Raw genomic sequence first — 14,052 nt, 5'->3', positions numbered from 1 at the left:
GAAGCTTTTGATTTCTCCCTCAAATCTGAACGAGAGCCTTGCTGAATAGAGTATTCTTACCTGTCAGTTTTCCCCTTTCATCACTTTAAGTATGTTGTGCCACCCACTTCTGGCCTGTAGAGTTTCTGCTGAAAAATCAGCTGATAACCTTACGGGAGTTCCCTTGTATGTTATTTGTTGCTTTTCTCTCGTTCATTTTAATATTTTCTCCTTATCCTTAATTTTGGTCAATTTGATGACGATGTGCCTCGGTGTGTTCCCGTATGGTACTCTCTGCACTTCCACCTCATTTGGTTATTTAAAGGATCTTCAGTCTGTTCAATTCATAGGAGAGAACTTCCACGTGTATTTCTTCTCAGTTTTATGAAACAAAGAAGGACCCAGGAAACTGGCAAAACATAAATGCTTTTCTATTGGGTTGAGCAAAGACAGGCCCTGGCCGGGGACGGGGGGGGGTGCTGGAGGGTCGGGGGGGCGGTGTAGAGAAGGATATAGATCATTGTTAGAGTGCCTGCTTAGCATGCATGATGCCCTGGGTTCAATCCCCAGAACCACCATTAAAATAAATAAATAACCTAATCAAACCCATCCCCCTCCTCCCCCCCCCCCAAAAAAAAGAAGGAGAAAAGAGTGAGAGACAGAGACAGAGACAGACCATCGGGAAAAGTAGCTGCACTAATACTTCCAAGAAACAGGACAACATAAAGATAATGGAAGAAATGCTGGATAGTGAACAGCCACGGGTGGTTGGCACAGACCCATAGCTTCTGGACTCGCTAAAAAAAAAAAAAAAAAAAAAAAAAAAAAGAATATGAGAATCATACGGATCAGGAGATTGGGTCTGAATTTTGTGCCGTTTGACTTGTGCCAGTTACAAAGGTCATGCATAAGGAAGATGACTGGCTACTTTATTGTCTGAAATGAGACACTTGAAAGTGAAAGGAGGTGCTATACAATCGTGCCTGGACTGGGATTTTTCTAAGGGAGCCCATACAATATATATCATGTTTTCAAAAATGAATATCATTCCTGGACAAGATTTAAGCAATTTTTTTCTGTGTTATCAGTAAACATTTTTAAAAAATCAGTAAGAAAGGAAGAGGGAGAGAGAAAGAGAGAGAACAGGAGTAACTATACGCGCGCGCGCGTGCGTGCATGCATGTGTGTGTGTGTGTGTGTGTGTGTGTGCGCGCGTGTGCGCGCACGTGTGTTGAGGTGGGGGCCTAAAAGAGGGTGAGGATTCTTTTCATCGAGGTCTGTTTGTACAGAATTCTCTCCTTCTCCGCTTTACACTGTGAAGGAAAAGCCCAGCTGGGCTAACAAGCTAAGTCGCAAATCTAAGTGTAACAAGTGTCGGATTACTGATCTGAGTTCTGCTGGGCTAACTCGTAAATCTAAATTAATAAGTGCTGGTTTGCTGATTCCCTGTTCATATTTTGCTAGCCAGCTGGATTTTCAAAGAGACATATCTGGCCTTGAAATGTTGGTTTGCTGCCTCACTGCCTCTACTTTCGTGATAATGATGTTGCTAAAGCTATTGCGTGCCTATTGGCCGAATACCCCAAGCTGGTACTTAACCCTATAAAACCTCACGTGCACGTCTTGGAGGTGCTCAAGGCTTAGGAGCAGAAGCCCCTCTGAGCCCGCCGGCGTAATAAATCTGAGTACTCCAACCCTCCGAGTGGTGCTTGTTTCTTGGCCGGCCTGTCATTTCCATAACAGCACCGTTGACAATAAGAACGTCACTCTCGTTCCGGCATAAAGAAGACATCTGGGGAGGGTGGGGTGGGGGGTGGGGTGTAGATCTATGTTATGTCCTGATTCCAGGAAGGAAAGGGGCAAGGGTCAGCGTGCCCTTCTTTCTGGGGTATCTGTCTGTTCGCTTTTGGTGTTTGGCTGGTTTGGTTATTTCAGCTTTCTGTTTGGTTCCTTTCACAGATCCAGTGGCTCAAAACAGCATTCTGATTTTCTTTTCTCCTGGGGTTTGGTTTTTGATAGGTAGAGGGACAGGGCCCACGCAGGGGTGGGGGTGGGGGGTCACTGTGCCGGAGAAAGGGAGGCGGCTGTGGTGAAATCATCGAGCAGAGGGGATTTCTACGAGAGGGACTCTCCGAAGTGAATGGGTTCCAAGGAGATCAGCAGGGTTTCTGTGTGCTCGTTTGGTTTTGTTCGTGCGTGTGTTTGTTTTTTCTGGACGAGGCCAAAGAACTCTTCAGGTGGAGGTGTGTGTCCAAAGGGTCTGACAGGATGGGAGGATGCGGGGCGAGTCAGTCCATGTGCCCAGAAAGAGAGAGAATCTGTCATAGCTGAGACTCAGGCCTTTTTCAGACCTAGGCCCAGAGAGCAGTTCGGCTCCGAGCATTCACGGAGAAGTTCGCCGCCACCTCAGTCCTGTCCCCCACCCCCGCCCTCCCCCACGCCTCAGCCCCCAGTGAAGGAGGAATCATGAAGTGGCCGCACTTAGGCTAAGCCAATTTTTGGCTTTATGCTTACTGCTTGCTTTTAGAACGATCAGCAAACTCGACTGACCAGACACCGCTCCCAGCTCCAGGCCCACTGTTAAAAACAGCTAAAGTTGTCGATTCTAACTGTTTGATTTGACCTTCCTCTGATCGTTCAACTTGACAATCATGTTTGGCGTCTGAGTCTTTCCCCAGGAAGGGAGTCACGGGAGGATAAGCTCAGGAGAACGACCAGCCCCCTCCCACCCCCCACCCCCCACCCCGAGTTCCTCCGTGGCGCTGGTGCCGCCGGGTGAGTCTGACCAGATAAAGAAGGTCACGGGCTGATGACCTACTAGACCACCAGGAGGTCCCATGTTATCAGACACTCATCCAGATTTAGGAGGAAGTTTCATCAGAGACCCTTGTTGATCATGAGCACCTTTTGTGCTCCCGCCTGTTGTGATTCCCTTTCATGCTCCAACCTGTTCGTCCACAGAAGCATGAAACCCCAACCCCAAGACGGGTTCACAGTTTGGAGGGCACTAGCCTGCTGTGAGTCCCCTTTGCCCAGCAAAGCAATCAAGCTGCCTCTTTTCTTCTAAACTCTAAGACCCTGTCTCTGGGTTATTTGGCTCGTCAGGGACGGGGTGGGGGAGGGCGATCTTTCGGCAACACCCGCGGAAGTTTCCCTGAGTGGCAGGAACCAGCGTGGCCCTCAGGCCTCAGCCCCGCAGGCAGGCAGGCAGGCAGGCAGGCAGGCAGGCAGGCAGGCAGAGTTGGAGCGACCGTTGGTCCCGCCCCCGCCCGCGCTCCACCCCCCCCCCGCCCCCGCCGCTGCTTCCGCCGCCGCCGCCGCCACCGCCGCCGCCGCCGCCTCCCAGGCCTTCTCCACCGATCGGTCCCAAATCGACTGACTGTCTCCTGGAAGCGGGGGCGGGGACGTCAGGAGGATCCATTCGGCAGGGCCTCGTTCAATCGCTTCATTCAAATGCAGAAAGCTCTGTGCTCAGGTCAGAGCCTTTGACTTGGCCTCCGGCTCCTCTCTGTTGAACGGCTTTTGTTCTTTGGTTTCAATTTCCCCACCCTTAGGCCACCCCGTCCCAACTGCACGGAGGGAGGCGGGAGGGAGGGGGAGAATCTCGCCTGGTCTCAGGCCAAAGGAGTCCCCTCCTTTTCCTAATCTGGGTAAACCCCACTACACCGTTTGAGAATCATGGAAGGGCATGGAAGCAGACCTCTGACTTGATAGATTCCTCTGGGATGGGAGACTTTAAAAAAACAAAATTCTTTTTCCCCTGCTTCCAGGGAGGCAGAAAGGAGGGCCAGAGTGTTCCTCTTGCCTCGGGCAGTTCTTTGTTTGTTTCTTTCTTTCTTTTGTTAAATCTTTTTTTTTTTTCCTTTTTTTCTTCCAGTTTTATTGAGACAGAGTTGACATACAGCAGTGTATACTTTGGGGGGGGGGGGCGGGGAGAGGAATTCGATTTTATGTATTTATTTTTGACCGGAGGTACTGGGGATTAAACCCAGGACCTTGTGCTTGCTTGCTAAGCACACACTCTACCACTGACCTATACCCTCCCCCTTGGCCAGTTGTGAAGTCCCTTTCATTCAGCATAGTCCATCGGGCACATTTTGGGGCAGCCTACTCTGGACCCCAACATTTCCCTATTCTGTAACTTCCCTGGAAGTTTTACACATTAAAAGCTGGGCTGTTGACTGTGCATGTGCGTCCATGCGTGCGTGCGTGCGTGCGTGCGCGTGGTGTGGGGGCAGGAGGGAGGGAATAGTTTCCTAGAGGGCCTGCGTTTCATGGACCCAGTTTCTTAGTTCTGAGAACAGGTCTGTTCAAGGAAACAGTTGTAGTATCTCGTCTCAGGAGGCGGTGGTGTCGATGGGCTTCTGAAGCTAGGCCTAGGGAGCAAGCAGTCAGGTATCGCCTAAGAGGCACTTGTGTGGAAAACCAAAGTACAGCAAAAAGGTTAATCATTGGAGCAGATGAGAAACCAGATTCAGGGCCGGGAGTAGGGGGTCAGTCTGGTAGGAGATTTCCACACATCGGGGTCATCGAAACGGCTCGAGCAGTTTGAAATGCCTCTGATGATGTCCTGGGGTGTTCGGCTCAACTCTCTGAGCGGCTCCTCCAAAAACAGGCCCTAGGATGGTTTCCACAGGAGCTGTTGTGGCCATTTCTCTGACGTTTACCTCCCGTTGTCCAGCTTCAGTCTGCAGGGCTTCAGGAGACGGAGCATTTTAGTACTCAATGATGCCAAGACAAAAGGGTGAGAGAAAATGGGAAACGTTCGTGGAGATGGTCCTAGGCAGATAGTGGAGGCAACTAGAAGACCTTCAGTCTCCGGGCCGGCTTTCAGGTTGAGACAAAAACCCTAAGGCAAGCGCTTGCTGCCACAGCACATCGACTAACACGGGAACCATCCAGAGAAGATCAGCACGGCCCCTGAACGTGGACGACACACGCACATACGTGAAGCGTTCCGTAGCTTTAGTGATGTCAGTCACCCAGAGGAAGACAGATATCCTATGCCATCACTTCTAGGTGGGATCTGAAAGTAAGTCAAGACACCCATCCATACATAAATAACTCCATTTTAAAGACTCCAAGGAACCTATTTACAAACCAGAAACAGACTGGACTCGCAGACATGGAAAAGAAACCGATGGTTAACACAGGGGACAGGGTAGGGTGGAGGAACGGGGGAGGGCAGAGGGATAAATCAGGAGTTTGGGATTAGCAGATATAAACCACCCTATACAAACTAGGTACACAAGTAGGTCCTACTGTCTAGCACAGGGAACTATGTTCAATAGCTTGTAATAACCTATCCTGAAAAAGTATACGTGTGTGTGTGTGTGTGTGTGTGTGTGTGTGTGTGTGTGTGTGTGTGTGTGAATAAGTGAATCACTATGCCGTACGTCATAAATGAACACAACATTGTAAGTCAACTATACTTCCATTGACAGAGAGTTCCTACAATAAACAGGCAGGCAGGCAGGCAGGCAGGCAGGCAGGCAGGCAGGCAGACAGACACAGACACAGACACACAGACACACAGACACACACACACACACACACACACACACACACACACACACACACACACACCCCACAGACACAGGGGAACCCTAAGGAAAACGAGTAGCACTAGTATCTCTTATCCATGCATGTCTATCCCAGTTTAATGGAAACCTAAGTTTTTGCCTCCAAGTCAATGATGCTAATAACTCTGCTGCCAAGAATAGAAAAATCCTCACGGAGGATTTCTGAATCCCAGAAGGGTCAGGGAGGGAGAAAAAGAGAAAGGATTCCATTCTGCTGACAGAGGTATGATAGTTACCATGTGGGTGTCCGCCTCTAAAAGGGAAGGAAGGGGAAAAAACAGAAGTTTATTTTCCCTTGTATCTGAAAAGAAAAAAATTTAAAACTCAATCCTCTTGGAGACAAGAAGTCGTACACACCTCATGTCACTGATTCTCCTCCTCCACCTCCTCCTCCTCCTTCCTCTACTTCTTCTTCTAGTCTATATCTCCCATGGATTCTGACGACCTTGCCTGATGATGGCGGGTGATGGGGGCAGAGATCGATCTTTCTGAGAAGTAAGTTGGCAAGCGCTTTAGTGAAGCCTCGTAGGATTTACCCAGCGAAGCGAGTGCCTTCGTCCCTGGAGGCTGCGGAAAGTATGTCCCCAAGTCACATACGCATGTGTTTGTCTTTTGTTGTCGTTGTTGTTGTTGTTGTTGTTGTTGTTGGTGGTGGTGGTGTGTGTGTGTTTGTTTGTTTGTTTGTTTGTTTGTTTGTTTGTTTGTAGCAGTGTCCTGGCCATGCTGATGGCATCAGGCTTGCAGCGGGGGAAGGAAGGCTTCAACCCCTTTGGAAGTCATACCTACCATCCCAAGAACGTCTGGATGACCCCTACTATGTGGCAGTTGAATGGGGGCCAGTTACTGGGGTTCAGCGTGTCCAGAGAGAGGAGGTCTGAGGCCTCTGGGGACAAAAAGTTTGTATGTATGTATGTATGTATGTATGGCCAGTTGACTGTTTTTGCGGTCCTATAGGAATCTTCCTGCCCCTGTCTATTGAACAATGGGAGTCATCTTCCAAGTGCCCTGACACCAGACACCACGGTGGGTGAAGGAATGCGGGTGGGGTGGGGGTGGGTGGGGGAGGTCATCCAGGAAGCTGGGAGAAACCGAGAACGTCCGTGGGTCGGTGGGTCGGCCTGTCGGATGGTCGCCATGCTGGGTTTCCCCTAACCCAGGCCATTTGCCGAATGGACAGAACAGACTGGGGCCACGTGTGCCACCCACCCTCTTTCCGGAGGCTGTGGTCCACTGTGTTTGCATGAAAGTCAGTGAAGGAGGCATCTCCTCGGGACTCGGTTCCGTCCCTTTCACGAGAGCCTCCACTTTGGATGACAGCCAGCCAGCCAGCCAGCCAGCCCTCGATGCCAGGGCAGTAGACGACTGCCAGGAATATCCCATCCTTTCTGGAACCCTGAGTGTACCCACCTGTACAGACACAAGGCTGAAGAATACATGACGTTCCTTCCTAGTTGACAGCACTCCCCATGTCACTGAAACAGTGTCCAGTACGCTGACGTCATCTCCTCCCTCTCCCACACCCCCGCACGCGCACAAACACGCGCGCGCGCACACACACACACACACACACACACACTCTGTCTGTCTGTCTGTCTGTCTGTCTGTCTGTCTGTCTGTCTGTCTTCTAAGGATGGAGAAGAGTTTGCTGAGCTATTTCGGGTGCCCTCTCATCCTAGTTCCTATCTCCAAGTTGGTTCAAAGTCCAAAAGGCGGTCAAGCACTTAATCAGATAGGTCCCTCGTAAAGAATGCCTCCCACATCACGACGACAGGCTTCTTAGGCCAGCCGAGAAGCTCCTTCAGTTCTGCGCCCATCTTGGCTCTAAGTTGATATCAGTCTGTTACGGAAATGACAGGCCAGCCAAGAAACAAGCACCTCTCGGAGGGTTGGAGTACTCAGATTTATTACGCCGGCGGGCTCAGAGGGGCTTCTGCTCCGAAGCTCTGAGCACCTCCAAGACGTGCACATGAGGTTTCATAGGGTTAATTACAAATATGGGTCTATTCGCCAATAAGGCTCAAACAACAAAAAGCAAAGGATCAGTACACTGGAGCTTATCAATTTGGAACAGATCACGTTACTGACACTTGTTGAGCTTGGATTTACGAGTTAGCTTGTTAGCCCAGTAAACTGACACTAAACTTCAGATTTACGAGTTAGCCCAGCAGAACTTAGATCAGTAAACGGACACTTATCACACTTAGATTTGTGACTTTAGCTTGTTAGCCCAGCTGGGCTTTTCCTTTACAAGTCCTCCAGGATCCAAGAAAGCCACGTTGGAAAACAAGTGGTGATTCTGATGGGACAGGAGATCAGTCATTTGGGGGCGAAGGGTGGGGTAGGGAGACATACCAGCCTGTCTGTCTGTTTTCACCCAGTGTGGGAGCCGTCCCAAAGAGATAACTCGAGAAGAGAGAAACAGGGAGTTGACAAAGAACACGTGCAGTGGCGTGCCCTCCCCCCCCACCCCAGGAGAAGGCCAAGCCAGAAGTCCCTCCGGATGGCGGGTTCCGGACTCCAGCTTCCAGGGGAAGCGATGTTTTTTTCCTCCCCATTTCAGGCCCGGAAGAAGAGGGAGAGGCAGAGTGTCCTTCTCGGGCATCCGCTGTTTCTGAAGCACGCTTGTTGCCAAAAGATCGGCCCCCGTCCCCGACGAGCCCAAGAATCCAGAGACAAGGTCTCGGAGCTTAGAAGCAAAGAGGCCATTTTATCGCTCTGCCGGGCAAAGGGGATTCACAGCAGGCTAGCGTCTTCAAAACTGTGTACCCACCTTGGGGATGGAGTGGGTGGGGTGGTTCTAGAGCCATAGCTCAAACAATCGGGCATCGATCACCATCCACAGAATCGTTTTCTCATCAGAAGACTCAGAATGGTGTCACGATGCCTCCAGGTGACCCATTCTATAGAGGCTGGTGGTTAGATCTCGTTATCTCATAAGCACTCAAGGTGTGGCCTTCTTGGTCACTCAGGCTATTTTGTCAGGTCATTAGTCCCGTGACCGACCTTCTCCTCGGAGAAAGACTCAGAGACCCAGCATGATGATGACTTTCAATGAGTGAAATACAGTAGAAACAGTAAGATCGATAGCTTCCAGTTTCAACAACAGGCCTGGAACCGTGAGCAGCAACCAGTCAGTCAGGACAGTTGACCGTTTTCAGGGCGAGCATAAGAAACCGAATGACACCCCCCCCCAGCAAATGAATGAGTGAATGAATGAATGCATGAATGACCTAATGATCCTCCCCCCCCCCGCCAAAAAAAGAAGCAATAATCCGTTAGCCTAATTCCGGCCATTTTATTCATCCTCCTTCACCCTGAAGCCCCAGTCACCCACGTGCCACAGTGGTCTGTTTTCTGGTTTCCTCCACCACCCCACCCCCCACCAACCACCACCCCGCCAACATCCCCCCATGCCCAACCACCGCCCCAAGTGTGGGACTGGACGGGGGTGCAGGGGGCTGAGGGGGCGGCAATGGCGGCTTGAGGTGAGGGTGGGGAGTGTTCCGCCCAGATCGTATAGGAAGCTCAAACACAGCTGCAGTACGAGACAAGATGGTAGATTTCTGTGAGTCCTCCCTCCTCTTAAAATCCGTCCTAAGGAGGAGACAGACAGAAAGAGAAACATCACCCTCACTCCCAACGCCTCCTGCGCCCTCGATGCGCCCCAAAACAACAACAAGAAAAACAAAAACAAACACGACCACAAATAAGTCGCTATCCCTGGGGAAGAAGGATTCGATGGCATGGGGATATCATTCTAAAATTCATTCCCTCTTCATCACATTTCATGGAAACCGATTGCAATCTATGAGGCCCTGTGAAGGTAGGGGTTGGGGGGGTAGGGAGGAGGGAGGGAAGTGAAGGGGGGGAGAGGGAGAGAGGGAGGGGGAGAGAGAGAGAGAGAGAGAGAGAAAGAGCAGAGGAGAGGAGGGATAAAAGGGGAGAGGACAGGAAAGGAGAGGAGGGAAAAGAGGGGAGGGGAGGGGAAATGAGAAGAGGCGAGGGGAGAGGAGAAGAGGGAGAGGAGAGGAGTGGAGGGGAGAAGAGAGGAGTGGAGGGGTGAGGGGGAAGGGGGGAGAACAGGGAAGAGGAGAGGAGGGGAGAGGAGAGGAAAGAGAGACAAGGGAGACAGACAGACACGCATGCGCGTGCGCGCACACACACACACAGAGAATAGCGAAATGGAGAGAGAGGCAGAGAGAGAGAGAGAGAGAGAGAGAGAGAGAGAGACAGACAGACAGACAGACAGACAGACAGACAGACACGGATCTAGGTCAGGGATACTACACATGGGTATTCTTCTGAGTGATTTTATGTGTTTTCTCAATCGCCACCTCTATGGAGATAAAAATCGCTCCCATAAGATGAAGGGAGTCCTTCTGCCACCGCCCACGGCCCCGCCCACCAGCACCGCTTGTGTTTGTCAGGGATTCCAAGCCAAAGCACGTGGAGGAGCGGGAGAGCTTCCTGGCAGCCCAAGGAGGAGGAAAGTCCGGCAGCATGAGAGAGGTGGTTGGCACGGGGAAGCTGGAGGCCGGCTGACGAGAAGATGGGTGAGGGGGCAGGGAGGAGGGTTTCCCAAGTTGGAGAGCCAAGACGAGGGAGGGGAGCTGTCGGTGGCTGCGTTCTGACCCCGACCCCAACCCTGACTGGAGCGGATCCCTGAAAGGAGGCGGTTCGGGCTCTCTGGCCGAGAACGCCCCTCTCTTCCTCTTTGTGCAGAAACACCTTCCGCAGACCGAGAAAGTCCATCCCGAGACCCTCGTCGGAAGAGTCCTTTCCAGACCCATCACGATCCTCCTGGGCCAAGGGGTCCAGGGGATGGGGCGGGGCCTCCATTCGATCCGTCTTCCGTCCGTCCGTCCATCCACAAGATCTTGAACATCCATGTAGGATTCTGGATGGTAGCAGTTTTCCAGGATCCTCCAAATCCTTGTAAGTCCTCTCCTGGCAGATTCGACCCCTAGGTCGTACCGCGCAGCACAGGGCACTAGATTCAGTCCCTCGGGACGAGGGTTCCTGAAAAAGACCAGGAAAAAGAAGAACAGAATCACTATGGTGTGCACCAGCCAGAAACCAGCACCACCTTGTCACTCGAACAGACTTGCAAAAGGCGGGGTAGGGAGAGAAAGTCATAGGATGGCTACCATCCCTCCCACCCCCACCCCACACGCCAAGCCCCAGACCATCGTCATCCCTGCTCCCCCTCCCCTCCCCTTTCCTCTCCCTTCCCCCTCCCCCTCCCCCTCCCCTCCATCGACGCCCGCCTCCCGCTTGTACCCCACTCCTCTGAACCCAGCACCACCCACCCCAGCCTGGACGGGCTCGGCTCAGATCGGCTCGGCTCGGCTCGGCTCGGCCCGGCCCGGCCCGGCCCGGCCCGGCCCGGCCCGTCCGTCCGGTCGACTTCTTCGCAGGGTCTAAAATAGCGCCCGGCCGACAGGCAGGTGGCACATGGCACATGGCAGGGGAGCGAGCGGGACGGTTCGGGATCTCTGGGTGGCAGGGACACGCGGCCGGACAACCAGGAGCACGGACGGCCTGGCGTGCGTTTCTCCGCTCGGGGGGGCCTCGACCAGAGACCGTGGTACGGGGAACGGGGACACACACACACCACACACACACCACACACACACACCACACACACCACACAGACACAGACACACAGACACACAGACACACACACACACACACACACAGACACACCCACCCACCCCTTCACCCCCACCCCCAAACCTCTGACAGCTTTCGTTTGTTTTCGGCCGACCGTCCCTCGATGAGGTACGAGTGCCTTGGCTGGGGCTGGGGGGGGGTGGAGTTCCTCCCTCCACAACGACCCCACACGGGCTCTGTTCTGGTCACCCGAGTCCTCTTCCAAGTCAGACCACAGGCCTCCATCACCCGGCGCGAGCACTCGGGGAAACAGTCACCATCCTCATCGCTCCGCTCCACCTCTACACGTGAAGAACTGTTCCCAGCCCACGCCACTCCACCCCACCCCACGCCCCGATGCCACCCACCGCAGTGGAGAGAAACGAGACGAATCCACAGACGTGCATCAATCCGATGAAGAAAACGACGGCCCTATTCCAAGGAAGCATAGATATCTAGGTAGGAGATTCATCGAGTACTATGGAGGCGGTGGGAAAGGGGGGGGTTGCGGTGGGGAGGGTCTAGAGATCAGGCAGTACAGCCCATGCTTAGCATGCAAAAAATAAAGGTCCAGGGTTCAATCCCCAGCACCTACTCTTCAAAAATAACCCGAGAAGAAGCAAGACGGCGGAGTAGAAGGACGCTCGTAGCTCACCCTCTCCCACAAATACACCAAAACTCACATCGACGGACCCACTCGGCCAATCAGACCACCTGCGGAACTCCGACAGAACACCGCCCTCTTCGAAAGACAAAGACGCCCAAAATCTGGTAGGAGAAAAGGAGAAAAGAAAGAGTCAAAAGCAAAACAGTGCGGGAGGGACCGGCAGAGGAGGAATAGGGCTCGTTCGCCAGACCTCCCCGTCTCCAACGGAGAGGCCGACGGGACGGTGGGGGAGCCTCCGAGTCTCAGATCTGCCCGGAGCGCCCCTTGACCGACCTATCCAAGTGAAACGGGCACAGAGGGTCCCCGCGACACCCAGCCCGAGTCGCAGGCCGGCAGCCGGGGGCCGGGACAGGCCGCACGAGCCGGGCAGAGGACCGTGGCGGCGGCACCACGCGCCGTGGCCGGGAGGGGATACAGAGCAGAACAACCCGCCCCCCCAACCCGTCCATTACGGGGAAAGAAAGGCAAAGCAACACGGCCGGTGTGCCCTGGGGAGAGGGGCGCCGTAGCCTCCATCTCCTCAGACCCGCGGCGCCATCACCGGCCCTTCTCGCGAGAAGAGAGGCGGGGCGCAGCCACAGCCGCCATAGCCCCTGGCGCGCGGCGCGCAGCGCGCGGGCGGGGGCGGGAGCGGGGGCGGGGCCGAGACTCGAATCCGCACCCGGGGGCTCTGCAACCTCCTAGGCAGGACTGAGACTCGTTTTCAGCCTGAGGCAGATATTATATATCTGCCCCGGTACCTCAGAGAACTCGCGCCACCAAGACTAAGAAGGAGCCGAGTTTTGGAATGCAGCAGGGGCGGGGCGGTTCCACCGTCTTCCCCGAGCCCACCTACGGAGAGGAGCGCCGACCCGAGGCGGAGCACACAGCCGCACAGAGCAGCGGAGCGACCGGCGCCGGGAGAGGGCAGGCGGCCAGCCACCCTCCCTCCTTCCCGGCAGGAACGCAGCATCCGACCGCGGTGCCAGGAGGGGGCGCGATCTACTTGCCCACAGGCACCGAGGGCAGCACAGACGAGGGCGCCGACAGAGGGCCCGCGGAAACAGCAAGCTGAGTTCACGAAACAGGGCGACGACAGAAAGACTTCTCGGTGAAACCGTTAAGAGCGCACCGTCTCCAGGAGAACACATCCTTTTTTTTTTTTTTTTTTCCTCTTTTTTTTTTTCTTTTCTAATCTCTTTTACATCGGTTTTACCTTCTGTTACCTTTTTAACCTTTACTTTTGAACAGTCGTATACGTTTACGGTTTTAATCCCTTTTAAATGTTTCATTTCAAGTCTTTTCATTATTATTATTTTTAAACATCCACCCCCTTCCCTTTTTCATTCTCTTGGTTTTGATCTCCTGTTACTGGTTATTCACAGGTTTCAAATATTGTTTCTCGATTTTTTTCCTCCTTTTTATTAAGGTTATTAAAAGACGTCTCAACTCGATCGCTATTCTGCTTCCACTTACTCTTCTATTCATGATTACACACTGTCTTCAAACCTTTTCTTTCTCCCGTCTTTTAAAATCCTCTGTTTTATCTTTTGTTAAAATCTGTTCTATTTCCGATTACCTTTTAAAAATTTACTTTTGAAACAATTGTATATTATTTTCTGATCTTTTCTATTTGTTTTTAAAGGCTTTTAGAAGACGTCTCAGCTCAATTGCTATTCTGCTTCAACTTGCTCTTCTATTATTGATCGTACACTGTTTTCAAACCTTTTTTTCTCCATTCTTTTAACATCCTGCCCCCACCCCCTCTCTCCCTCTCCCCCTCTGTCTCTGTCTCTGTCTCTCTCTCTCTCCCCCTATCCCCCTCTCTCTTTTAAAGTTTTATGCCTGCCTAGGCTTTCGATAAATACATAAACTCCTTAAGGACACCAATAGATAACTGATACTCCTTAAGCCACAGTGCCAGAGAGATAGGAGCATTATGAAGAAGCAGAGGAACCACTCCCAATTAAAAGAGCCAGAGAAATTCCCTGAAAGCACGATCCATGAAATAGACGTGGATGGCCTGCTCGATCAAGATTTCCAAAAAGGAGTGATCCAAGTCCTGAAGGAACTCCAAGAGATAGTGTTGAGAGATATACTATACGTCAAAAACGAAATCGAAGCTATAAAGAAGAGTCAAGGAGAACTGGTCCACTCATTGGCTGAAATGAGAACTGGTCTAAAGGCTGTCCA

The 14,052-nt window shown here is 52.5% G+C and overlaps 1 protein-coding gene, 2 long non-coding RNA genes and 1 other non-coding gene across 8 annotated transcripts in view; 2 read left to right on the top strand and 2 right to left on the bottom strand.

The window, feature by feature from the left end:
- LOC141577174 (uncharacterized) overlaps window positions 1-14,052 on the bottom strand; it is a 277,514-nt gene that overhangs the window by 177,192 nt on the left and 86,270 nt on the right. The gene's annotated exons all lie outside the window — the stretch shown is intronic.
- Window positions 3,293-7,011, top strand: LOC141577172 (uncharacterized). Its single transcript, XR_012505835.1, has 2 exons — window positions 3,293-5,011; window positions 5,980-7,011. It is a non-coding gene; the product is annotated as an uncharacterized LOC141577172 (long non-coding RNA).
- Window positions 4,838-4,946, top strand: LOC141577275 (U6 spliceosomal RNA). The gene has a single exon (XR_012506171.1). It is a non-coding gene; the product is annotated as a U6 spliceosomal RNA (small nuclear RNA).
- Window positions 7,534-13,052, bottom strand: LOC141577171 (uncharacterized). Its single transcript, XR_012505834.1, has 3 exons — window positions 11,897-13,052; window positions 10,871-11,645; window positions 7,534-10,580 (listed from the first exon to the last, which is right to left on the bottom strand). It is a non-coding gene; the product is annotated as an uncharacterized LOC141577171 (long non-coding RNA).

Source organism: Camelus bactrianus, chromosome 3 (genome assembly GCF_048773025.1).
Source record: "Camelus bactrianus isolate YW-2024 breed Bactrian camel chromosome 3, ASM4877302v1, whole genome shotgun sequence".
Lineage (NCBI taxonomy): Eukaryota > Metazoa > Chordata > Mammalia > Artiodactyla > Camelidae > Camelus > Camelus bactrianus.
The sequence above is the reverse complement of the archived record's forward strand: the minus strand, read 5'-3'. Positions and strand labels throughout refer to the sequence as shown.